The sequence below is a fragment of the Grammomys surdaster genome, unplaced genomic scaffold (genome assembly GCF_004785775.1).
Source record: "Grammomys surdaster isolate TR1022 unplaced genomic scaffold, NIH_TR_1.0 125698, whole genome shotgun sequence".
NCBI classification, from domain to species: Eukaryota; Metazoa; Chordata; class Mammalia; order Rodentia; family Muridae; genus Grammomys; species Grammomys surdaster.
This window is the reverse complement of record NW_021620534.1, coordinates 212,073-223,109: the sequence shown is the minus strand read 5'-3', so window position 1 is coordinate 223,109 and position 11,037 is coordinate 212,073. Positions and strand designations below refer to the sequence as shown.

Here is an 11,037-nt window from a genome sequence, read left to right as displayed (position 1 = left end):
CTTAGGGTCCTGAACGCTGAGCTTTATAGGAGTTAACCACCACACTTTTTTTTTTTTAATCACTGAGCTACATCCCCAGACTCAAACTATTGTTTTGCCACATCGTCTCATTTTCATTCTACTTGTAGATTCTATTCCAGACCGCTCAAGTATTTGCTTGAATTGTTAGAGTGGTATTAGGTTACAGTAGGTTTACTATACTTAAATAAAAAGATTACAAGTATCCCACGCAGGACTTCTTAGGCTATGTGAGTGCCCTACCGCTGAGCTCTATCCCCAGCGTCCAAGGTTTGGCTGACTGTAAGTGAAATTCAAGCGTCTCACTAAAGGAAGAGCCTTGAAATTTCCCGACAGCAGGAAGACAGAGGCGAGAAAAAAAAGCGCTGGGCGAAGTGTAAGGTTTGGCAGCCAAACGTCAGCTGCGGTGGTGCAGAGACGAACACAGAAGTGTTTCAAAGACTGGACTCTTTAAATCTAAATGATCGTTCACATCGCAGGGAATGGGAGGCCAGCTGGGCCGTGGGAACAAAGGGGTGTCTGCGGAGAAGCGGAACCGGGAGGGTGCAGGTTTTCCCGAAGGCGGCGAGCGGGGGGCTGCAGACACCGCAGTGCTCCGCGAGCCAACCCAAGCGCGCCGGCAGCCGGGCAGGAACGCCGCACAGACAGCCGCACAGGGCGAGGCTGGTGCTGCCTCCCCTCGAGGGGCGGGGTCAGGACGAGCCTTGCGCGGTGAGTGGGCGGGGCTGCCTGGAGGCGGGCGTCGGGGGATTGGCCCCAGAGGGTAGGCGGGACCGGGCAGCAGGGAGGAGAGCCCGGGAGGCTCGCGCGCGCACTCGCGCAGGCGCGGGCACGGCGGGGGCGCGCGCGTGCTCCGTCGGGCGGTGCAGCGGCTGAGACAGAGCCGGCCATGGTCGTGGGCGGTGGGCGGGTGTCGCGCTGAACCCCGAAGGCAGCAGGAGGCTGGGAGCCGGGCATGCGGGTGCCGGAGCCGGGCGGGCACGGCTGCGGGAGCTGCTGACGGCGTTGCGGGATCGGGAGCCGGTGGCGGCGCGCGGGGCAGGTGAGCGCGGGAGGCGGCGCGGGCTGCGGCGCTGGCGGCTCAGGCGGGCGCTTCCTGCCGGGCTCGGCCGCGGGCGCGCGGGCTCCGAGGTACGCGGCGCCCAGGCCTCGGGCTGCGGACACGGAGCTGCGGAGGGCGCCCAGTGGGCGACCACAGAGGGCGCGGGTGCGGAACGGCCGAACCGGTGTCGGTGGGGACGCCCGGCGGCTGCGGACCTTCAGGTGCCTTGGCGCGGTGTTCACGGCGCGATTCCGGGCTCTTCGGTTTCGGACCGGTCAGAGTCCTGGTGCCGCCGCCAACGCGTCCCGCGCGGCCTTGGCTGAAATATCCCGGGGAGATGTGAAGCGGGAACTGTGAATACTCACCTCCCGGGGTCGCGGGAGGCCGAGCTAACCTCGCTCTAAGTGCTCGGTGGACGAGAGCTCTTGGGAGCAGCCCGCTGCAGCATCCTTGCTGGCTCTGGTTTGTTTCTTCGTGGAGGTTGGCATTGGGGGCAAATTTATTTCCGAACCGCTCTAGTGTTGCAATAAGCTCAACTCGAGTTGCTTAATGAAGAAGCCTGTTATCTTACAGCGGCCAGAGTAGGATTCTGTAGTCTCTTCGTAGAATTCTGTAGTTTCTCTCTTGCAAAGGCTGACTTGAAAACCTGTCTTAGGTACGGAGTGAATTAGTGCTACGAATCCTATCAGAATCACAGTTTTACACACCATGAAAGATGAAAGGTGGTGGGACATGTTACCTGACTTGCTTTGGTATTTAACCCATCTGAAGTGACGCTTAAATTGTCACTTGTTACAGAGTATAAACACAGGAAGAGTATGGAAACATACTCCTTTTTTTCTGCATTGCTACATCCGAAGGGAGTGACAAGTGCTTTTGTAAACATCATTGTGGGCAGTGTTACTTACTGTCTGGTGAAGTCATCATAATTAAATTAGATGAGTATTCTGAAGTGCTGAATGGATGTTTGGGAATATGATTCGTAATGAAATCTCCAAGGGGGTCTGAGTTTCCAGGAGTTCATTATCACTTGCGGCGGATTATGGTACTACTTTGTAAGTTATTTTTTGTTTGTTTTTTGGTTTGTTTGTTTTATTTTGTTTTGGATCTTTTGAGACAGAACTTTGCAGTGTTAGACCTCAGTGGTCTGGAACTCACTCTATAGACAAGGCTGGCTTTGATTCATGCCTCTTTCTCCCTTGTCCTTGGATTACAGAACTCGGCATATTCAGAATAGATGTTAAAAAAAAAAGTTAAGGTGGCACCAACTTGTAGTCCCATTGCTGGGGAAGGGCACACAAGTGGATCTCAGGGGTTTGCTGGTGGACCTGCTAGCTTAGCAGAATTGTGGCACCGTAGGCCAATGAGAGACCCTACTTCAAAAAATAAGATGTGTGACATCTTAGGAAGGACACCTGAGGTTGGCTTCCAGCTAGGAAACACACACACACAGATTTTTTTAAAAAAGAAAGCAGAAAGCAGAACTGTATAGAAAGTCTATAATGTGTCAGAGGTCAGGACAGCTTGGATTAGGCTACTGCCCAAGTTTCAGAAGGCAAAAATCTGAACCGGTAAAATTGAAATTGTCTTCACTAAAGCCTTGTGAGTCACACATTGATGAGGACAGTCCACCTTTGGGATGTTTTTACAAAGTGGAAAAATTGGGTTGGTTGTCTTGTGGTTCTAAAGATCATTGGCCTGCCAACAAGTCAGATGTTGATTTATCTTACTTTTTTTGAACGCAGGGCTTTTTTAAGTAGGCAAGCTTCCTTCAGAGCTTCCGTGTCCCCAGCCCCATTGTATAGTAAAAAAACAAAACCCAAAGCAAACCCAAAACAGAATATTGCTCTATCCTCAGGCTGGCCTGTGACTTACTGTACTGTGTAGCTCCTGCTTCTTTTATCTCTGGGCAATTCTGCATCTCCCCTCCCTAGTGCTGGGATTCCACCATACACCTGTAAACCACGCCTGGTTTTATGCTGAGCTGTGGATCAAATGTGGATCAAACTCATCTTGCTGCATGCTAGTTAAGCACTTTAGTACCAGCTGGGCCGCCCTCCGCGTGTGAATGCTGAGGATTGTACCCAGGTCTTCACACATGGTAAGATGCCCGTAGCTAATGTTCCTAGCTCTGTTTTCCTGCTTTTGTTTTTATTTTTTGCAGGTAGATCGATCCCTAATCAACTTGTTTTGTGAATGTCAGCAAATTATATGGAAAGCAAAATGGAATCCTGTAGCCTAGATGATTTTTTTTTAACCCCTCCCAAGACAGGATTTCTTTTTGTGGCCCTGGCTGTCCTGGAACTCACCCTGTAGACCAAGGTGGCCTCAAACTCAGAAATTTGCCTGCCTCTGCCGTTGGAGTGACTTCACCACCACAGCCCAGTTGTCTGCTTTGCAGGTTGTTGCTCCTGCTACCCACTATGTAAAGGCTGAGAGTCAGAAGTGACATCTTGGTTTGGCTCTGGACTGACCTAAGTCAGAGTCGAAAAAGCCACAATTGTAGGGATTTTGCCCAGTCTCTCTGAACCTCAGAATTAGAAATGATAGACACTAGATAAATATGTCAGATAGGAAGAGGTGGTTTTGGTGGAGACGCTGTATGGCAGGAGAATCATATAATGGCAGGGAACTTTTTAGGCCTTATAGTTTTCAGGCGCTCTTCCCTTTGTTTCAGCCTCACACCTTGCCTTGAAAACAGCCCAAATCCCTGAGGGCCTCCTGGCTGTCCCTCTTCATTTCTTTACCTGTGTTCATCCTGAATGATGTCATTCTCTTTCCTCTTTAAATATTATCACATGTTGTTGACTCAGATTTTTATCACCAGTCCTGAGCATTAAACTTCAGCTACATCTAGACCTATACATTTTTATTTTCTTTTAATTTTTGCGGGGGAGGGGATCTGGATAGGATGGAGGTTTTCTGGTTCTGGAGATAGGATCCAGCTCCATGTCCTTGCCAGGCAAGTGTGCCAACATTGAACTAGTCTTCTGGCCCCTGGCCCTGTTTCTAGGCATCCTTTTTTAATTATTTTTAATTTTTAAAGTTTATTTTACGGCTATGAGTGTTTTACCTACGTGTATGTTTGTGAATCCTTTGAGTGTCAGGTTGTCAGTGGAAGCCAGAGAAGGGCATTGGATTCTCTGGATCTGGAATTGCAAATGGTAAATTTTAGAAATAAATTTGAAAGGGTTAAAGAACTGGTTATGTGTAGAGGGAATGATGAATGAAGAGATGATTTATGAATGCTACCTGTAATCCTGACACTTGGAGGCTAACTCAGGAGAATCATCAAGAGCAAGCCTGGGTTGTATATGAGTTTTAGGCTAGCATGACCACTGATGGAGAGAGACAACTGCCTTAAAAAACCAGAAACTGGACCCAGGTTCTCTGCAAGACTAATAGGTGCTCCTAGCAAACAGCCCTCCCTTCAGTGCCATTTGTAGGCATTTTAAATGTAATATGGTCAGGACCAGGCTTTAACTTAGTGGATAGAGTGCTTGTCTAGCATGCTTGCAGGAATTGTTTCATATCGTGTGTGTGTGTGTGTGTGTGTGTGTGTGTGTGTGTGTGTGTGATGTTCAAATAGAGAACTCCTAACTCTACTCCCTAACTTATTTTTTCACTTGCTTTGAGACAGGGCCTACTGGAGCCCAAGTTGGCTTCAAACTCCTGATCCCTCTTTGTCCCAAGTACTGGAATGACAGGCATGGACTTCCATGCCCAGCAACCTGTTCATTTTATGAGTCTCTCCCACTCCACTCTCTATCCCTGAGTGAAAACTCCAGTGGCCATACATTTTGTTTGGTTTTTACAGCGTCCCTCTCCTGCTGTGTAGCTCACTATGTAACCCTGGCTGGCCATGAACTCTTGGTGGTTTTCCTGCCTTGGTCTTCCAAGGGTTGTGATTACAGGAATGCATCTGCAAGTCCCCTTTAGCCCCACTGTCCCTTCTCTCTATACACCAAGCTTTTTAAGCCTTTCAAATTCACTTCTAAGATATATCAGGATTGATTTTTCTTCACATATCTACTTGCCAACATCTCCGTTCCTCCTGGATTGTAATTTCTCATCTCTCCTTCTCTCCTGCCCCTCTTCAGCCCTTCCCTCCCTTGCCTTCTATCATATCTTTCTGCATTAGGGTCTGATTGTCTAGTCCAGGCGGCCCTGAGACTTGTGATTTCCTTGCCTACACTTCCCATGTGCTGGGATTGCAGGTGTGCACTACCACAGCAATCACAGTTTCTACCATTCTGCTGTACCCGTGGCTTCTCGTTAACAGAAGAAAATACAAACCTTATTTTCATATCCTCTAATTGCTTTGCCTACTCTGTTGTCTCTGCATCTTTCTTTTGAGACAGGGTTTCACTGTGTAGCTCTTGCTAGCCTAGATTTGCTGTGTAGACCAGTCTGGCCTCAAACTCACAGAGATCTACCTCCCTCCTTGCCAATGGTGTGCTGGGATCAAAAATGTGAGAACCTTCCGTTATATATATGTATATGTGCCTGTGAGAGAATGTGTGTGAGAGAGTGTGTGCGCACGCCTGTATCTGTGGCAGCATAGTCTTCTCAATCATTTGTTTCAGCTACCACATATTACTTTTTTTTTGCTTTTTTGTTTGTTTTTCGAGACAGGGTTTCTCTGTATAGTCCTGGCTGTCCTGGAACTCACTCTGTAGACCAGGCTGGCCTCGAACTCAGAAATCCGCCTGCCTCTGCCTCCCAAGTGCTGGGATTAAAGGTGTGCGCCACCACTGCCCAGCTTCTTTTTTTATTTGGACTAAGGAGATTTTTAAATTAAAAGGTATTCCTCGTTACTTTGAATTGCTTTGAGATAGATCTCAATATGTCAAGGCTGGCCTGGAACTTATACCCTTGTGTCTCAGACTCTGGGGTGTACTGACATAGACTTTGTGACATCCTGCCTGGTCATCTTTTTTTTTTTTTTTCCATTCCTTGTTGTGTATGTGTGTGTGTCTAGGGTTAAGAAGAGGATGTCATACACAGCATCTGTGTGGAGGGCAGGGGCAACTTTCTGGAGTCTGTTCTTTACTTCTGCTGTGTGGGCCTTGAGGGCCAAACTCAGGTTATCAGGTTTGGCAGGCTGTGCCCTTACCTACTGAGCCATATCCTTGCCCCCATCCCCAACCTCCCAATCTATGATAAAACAGAATTCTCATGTATTTATTGTTAGCATGCCAGATACTGTGGGGATTATGTTCTGAACTCAGCCTTCTATCTCTTTTTTTTTTTTTTTTTTTGATACAGGGTCTCTGTTAGCTCTGGCTGTTAAGATCAGCCTGGCCTTGAACCCACAGAAATTCTCCTGCCTCTGTCTCTTGTGCTGGGATTAAAGACAAGTACCAGCCCAAGATGGTTCTACTTTTAGTAGTCAAGAGGGAAGAGGCAGGTGAATCAGTCTCTGAGTTGGAATCTAGCCTGGTCTACAGAGTTCCAGGACAGCAAGGACTACACAGAGAAACCCTGTCTTGAAAATACAAAATAAATAAGCATACAAACAAACAAACAAACAAGAAAACATAAAGATATGTACTACTATGCCTGGCTCAGCTTTTCTTCCTCTTCTTCCTCTTCTGTTTCCTTTTCTTTAAAAAAAAGATTTATTTATGTATTTTATGTGTATGAGTGTTCTTTTTGCATGTATACATTCATGCCAGAAGACAGCACCAAGATCACATTATAGACCATTGTGAGCCACCATGTGGTTGCTGGGAATTGAACTCAGGACCTCTGGAAGAACAACCAGTGTTCTTCCAGCTTTTCTTCTTGATCTCTTTCTCTTTGTGTATGCATTCTGGTAGCCTGCTCTTTTTGTTATAGCACCATTTTAGGTGGTTTTCTGGTGACTGAGGGATGGTACACCACTCCTGCCTTTAGTGCTTTGCAAATGTAGCCGTTCAGTTTCTAAGTTGATTCTAGCCTAATACACTTAATTTAGTGCTCCAGTACTTCCTCAGAAAATATATAAATTCTTGGTTTGTTTTTCTGGGGACTGGGGGAGAATGGGGCAGGGTCTCCATCTCTAGCCTAGGCTAACCTGGAGCTCATAGCTCTACAGTGTTAGGATTATATAAATCAGTATGTGGCCTATAAAATAGCTCTTATAATATTAATCACATAACCGGAGGTTTGAGTCCTGAACTGGGAATAATACACTGCTGAAATCTAACAGTTCTTTTTTGTAGTGTCATTACGATCCAGGTTTTCAGTTTCCAGTTGCCCTGTGGCTTGGTTCGTCTAGTGCTGAGGCCACTGGGGAGACCACCAGGCAAGCGATCATTTGCCTTAGAGAGGAATGTGATCCTGATTATCCATGCCTGAACCGGAGGATTAAGTAGATTAAAAGAAATCGGTTAGTAATCCAGAAGCTTTATTTTAAACTACAGTGTATCCACATTCCATGTCCATGTTCCTGGGCAGTGCTAATGACTAAGAATATTTTCTAACTGTATTCTATTTACAAACTGTATTCTTCCTGTTGCTTGAAGTAAGGAGAGTTGGGAAGTAGGGAAAAGATGGGAGGCATTCAAGTAGTTTGATGACCAACCTGCATTGCCCACATAATTTGGTGCTGACTGTGGTCAACCACAGTGATCCTTAGACTGAAGACCAGAATTCCATGAATTCCTTACCTGCTGAGCCACTTAGACATTTTCAGTGGCTGTCAACAAGAGGTCAAAACTCTATTTGGACACATTTTTATATTACCAGTTTAAACAATTGAGATTTTCAGATCTGAACAACTGACATTTAAGATGATCAGAATTATAAATATAATCAAAGTTGGAGTTTGCTTCATTTAAAATAATCTATGGCAGTTTTCATAGAAATAAATATCCTGAAGGCCTACCTGCCTGTCACCTGAAGTATGAGAGATACTCCCACGCCCCAGGCAAGGTCTCAGTGTGGAGCTCAGGTTGGCCTGCCTTGTGATCCTTCCGCCTTAGCTTCTGGTTGAGAGATGTTTTTTTTGTTTTGTTTTGAGACAGGGTTTCTCTGTGTAGTCCTGGCTGTCCTGGAACTCACTCTGTAGACCAGGCTGGCCTTGAACTCAAATCTGCCTGTTTCTGCCTCCCAAGTGCTGGGATTAAAGGCGTGCGGCACCACTGCCCGGCTTGAGAGATTTTTTTAAGGCCAGGTCAACACACTACCTCACACAGATTTCATATAATAGCTCGATAATTTCCATCAATTAGTTGACGTAGCGTTTAAAGTTACTGGCTTTGCAGTGTTAGGAATGGAATCCAGGGCTGTCTGTGTGCTGGGCAAACCCTCTAATGCTAAGCCACACCCTCACTTCCATATTATTCTTGTTTTTCTTTGAAGCTGGATCTTACGGTTTAGCTACGGTTGTCCCCAGAGTCAGGATGACCTTCTCCCCTGCCTGGGTACCACCACACCCAGTTCATTATTAACTCATGCTGTGTGACTTCACCTTTACTCTAGTATTTTTATTTTGTGTTATTGAATATGGACCCAAGGCCTCATGCACACTGACCTCAGTGAGGTGGTGGTAGTGTGGTAGTGGTGGTGTTTGGAGACAGTCTTGCTATGTAGACCTGGCAGACCTAGCTGCTACTCTGTGGCCCAGGCTGGCTGAAGTTTGAGCATTTTTCCTTTGTTAATCTCTGTAGTCCTGGGATTGCAACAGCACTTGCCTAGTGAGTACTGAGGACTGAACCCAGGGCCTCGTGAGTGCTGGGTAAGCAGCCTACCAAGTGAGTCACTGGCCTGTATTTTGTTTTCGTTAGAGACATCTCAGGTAGCTTAGGCTGGCCTCTAACTGCTGCTGAACCTACCCTCAAGCCTCTGATCCTCCTGCCTCTACCTCTGTTGGCTGGCATTACTGATGCCACTACGCCTAGCACAAGCTTCCTCTTATGGCCTTTGTCTCTTAAAGATCTGTCTGTCCATATAGCATATTAGAAAAACTCCCAAGTGTCTCCTGCTGTGTATGAGACTAGGCAGACTAATAATAACAAATGTTTATTGGATGCTTACTTACATGTCAGGCTTGCTAAGTGCTTTCTGTAATTTTTATAACAACTCTAATGAAGGTACTGATGACATCACCACCGAGGAAACTGGAATTGTAGTAAGTTACATGTCAAACGGAGCAAAGTTTTTGACAGTAGAGTCAGAGGTAAGAAAAATAATTGTTTTATGTGTGTGGCTTTTTTATCATTTATTTTTATTTCATTTGCACAGGTGTTTTGCCTGCATGTATGTCTGTGTGTAGGATCCACTGAAATTGGAGTTACATTGAGACAGTTGTGAGCTGCCTTGTGGGATTGGGAATTGAACCTGAGACCTCCAGTAGAGAAGCGCTCTTAATCACTGACTCATCTCTCCAGCCTGTGTATGGATGTTTTGCCTACATGTGTGTCTGTGAATCACTCGTGTGCCTGGTAACCAAGGAAGCAAGAAGAGGGGATTGGATTCCCTGGGATTGGAGTTACAGACAGTTGTGAGCCATGCAGGTGCTGAGAATCAAACTCAGGTTCAACAGAAGGGGAGTGTTCTTAATTGCTGAGCAATCTCTCCAGGTCTGAGAGTCAAATTAAAAAGTATTTATTTAAGTGTATGAGTGTTTTGCCTGCATCTGTGTCTGTATCACATGTGTGCCTTTTGCCCGTGGAGGCCAGAAGAAGGTTCTGGTGTTACAGGTGGTTGGGAGCTGCCATATGGGTGATGGGAATTGATCCTGGGTTCTCTGGAAGAGGAGCTAGTGCTCGTAATCTCTGAGCCATCTACCTAGCCCCATGAGAGGCAGGTTTTTACTCTAGGTCTGTTTGATTTTCTGCTCTTCTGCCCCAAGTAGCTAGGTATGTAGTCCAGACTGGTCTGATGTTCTTCCCACACCAGGCCATCCACATCTTCATCATCATCACCATGGCTGTGCTTGTTTTAAACCTAGGGCTTCATGCATGTTAGGCAAACGTGCTACCACTGAGTTACAGCCTCAGGTCTTAAATTTGGTTTGTTTTGTGTTTTGAAAGTCAGTGCCAGCCAGGTGGTGGTAGCGCACGCCTTTAATCCCAGCACTTGGGAGGCCGAGGCAGGCGGATTTCTTAGTTGGAGGCCAGCCTGGTCTACCGAGTGAGTTCCAGGATAGCCAGGGCTACACAGAGAAACCCTGTCTCAAAAAACCTAAAAAAAAAAAAAAAAAAAAAAGTCAATGTCTCACTGTAGCCTAGGCTGTCCTGGAACTTGGGGTAATCCTCTATCCTTAGTCTCCTAAATGGTGGCATTATAGGTGCAAGGTGCCATACCCATTCTTGTTTGTTTATTTAGTTTTTTTTTTTTAATACAAAAGATTTCATTATCTAGCCCTGGCTGTCCTGGAGCTCTCTACATAGGCAAGGGTGGTTTGAGACTCTCAGAGACCTGCCTCTGGAGAGCTGAGGTTGAAAGGCATGCACCACCACACCCTGGCCATTTATTTGTTTGTTGTGGTATTTTCCTGGTAACCTTTGTAGCAGCTCTATACTTCTTGGTTTGTTTTCACGTATAATTTATCCCAGAATACCTCCGAATAAGTCCTACAGACCCAGGGTTTTGTGCATGCTAGATCAGTGCTCTGCCACTGAGCCATTCCATGCCTCCCCTCATTTATTTATTTATTTATTTATTTATTTATTTATTTATTTAAATGACTAGCAAGGAAGTTTAATGACCCAAGTGTGGTAGCTTATTCCTGCAGTTCCAGTTATGGCTTAGTCATGAGTTCCAGGCCAGCCAAAGCTACATAGATAGTGAGACCATGCCATCACCACCCTCTGCAAATAAAAACCTCCTAATCTTAGATGTATTATGTTAGCATAGTTAAATACGTGTGCAGATCAATGAACGGGTTTTGACTCAGAAGGCCTTGAGTAGTAGTTGTTTTCTTGTTTTGTTTTGTTTTTGCTATGCTGGGCTGCCAGTTGTGGATGATTTAGACTTTCCTGAGCTTA

At 46.1% G+C, this 11,037-nt stretch overlaps 1 protein-coding gene across 1 annotated transcript in view; it reads left to right on the top strand.

Moving 5' to 3' along the window:
* Positions 1–839: 839 nt before the first annotated feature.
* Pik3cb (phosphatidylinositol-4,5-bisphosphate 3-kinase catalytic subunit beta) overlaps positions 840–11,037 on the top strand; it is a 107,732-nt gene continuing 97,534 nt past the window's right edge. The window contains exon 1 of the mRNA XM_028788067.1: positions 840–1,060. The gene's annotated coding sequence lies outside the window, so the exon portion shown is untranslated. The remainder of the gene's footprint in view (positions 1,061–11,037) is intronic.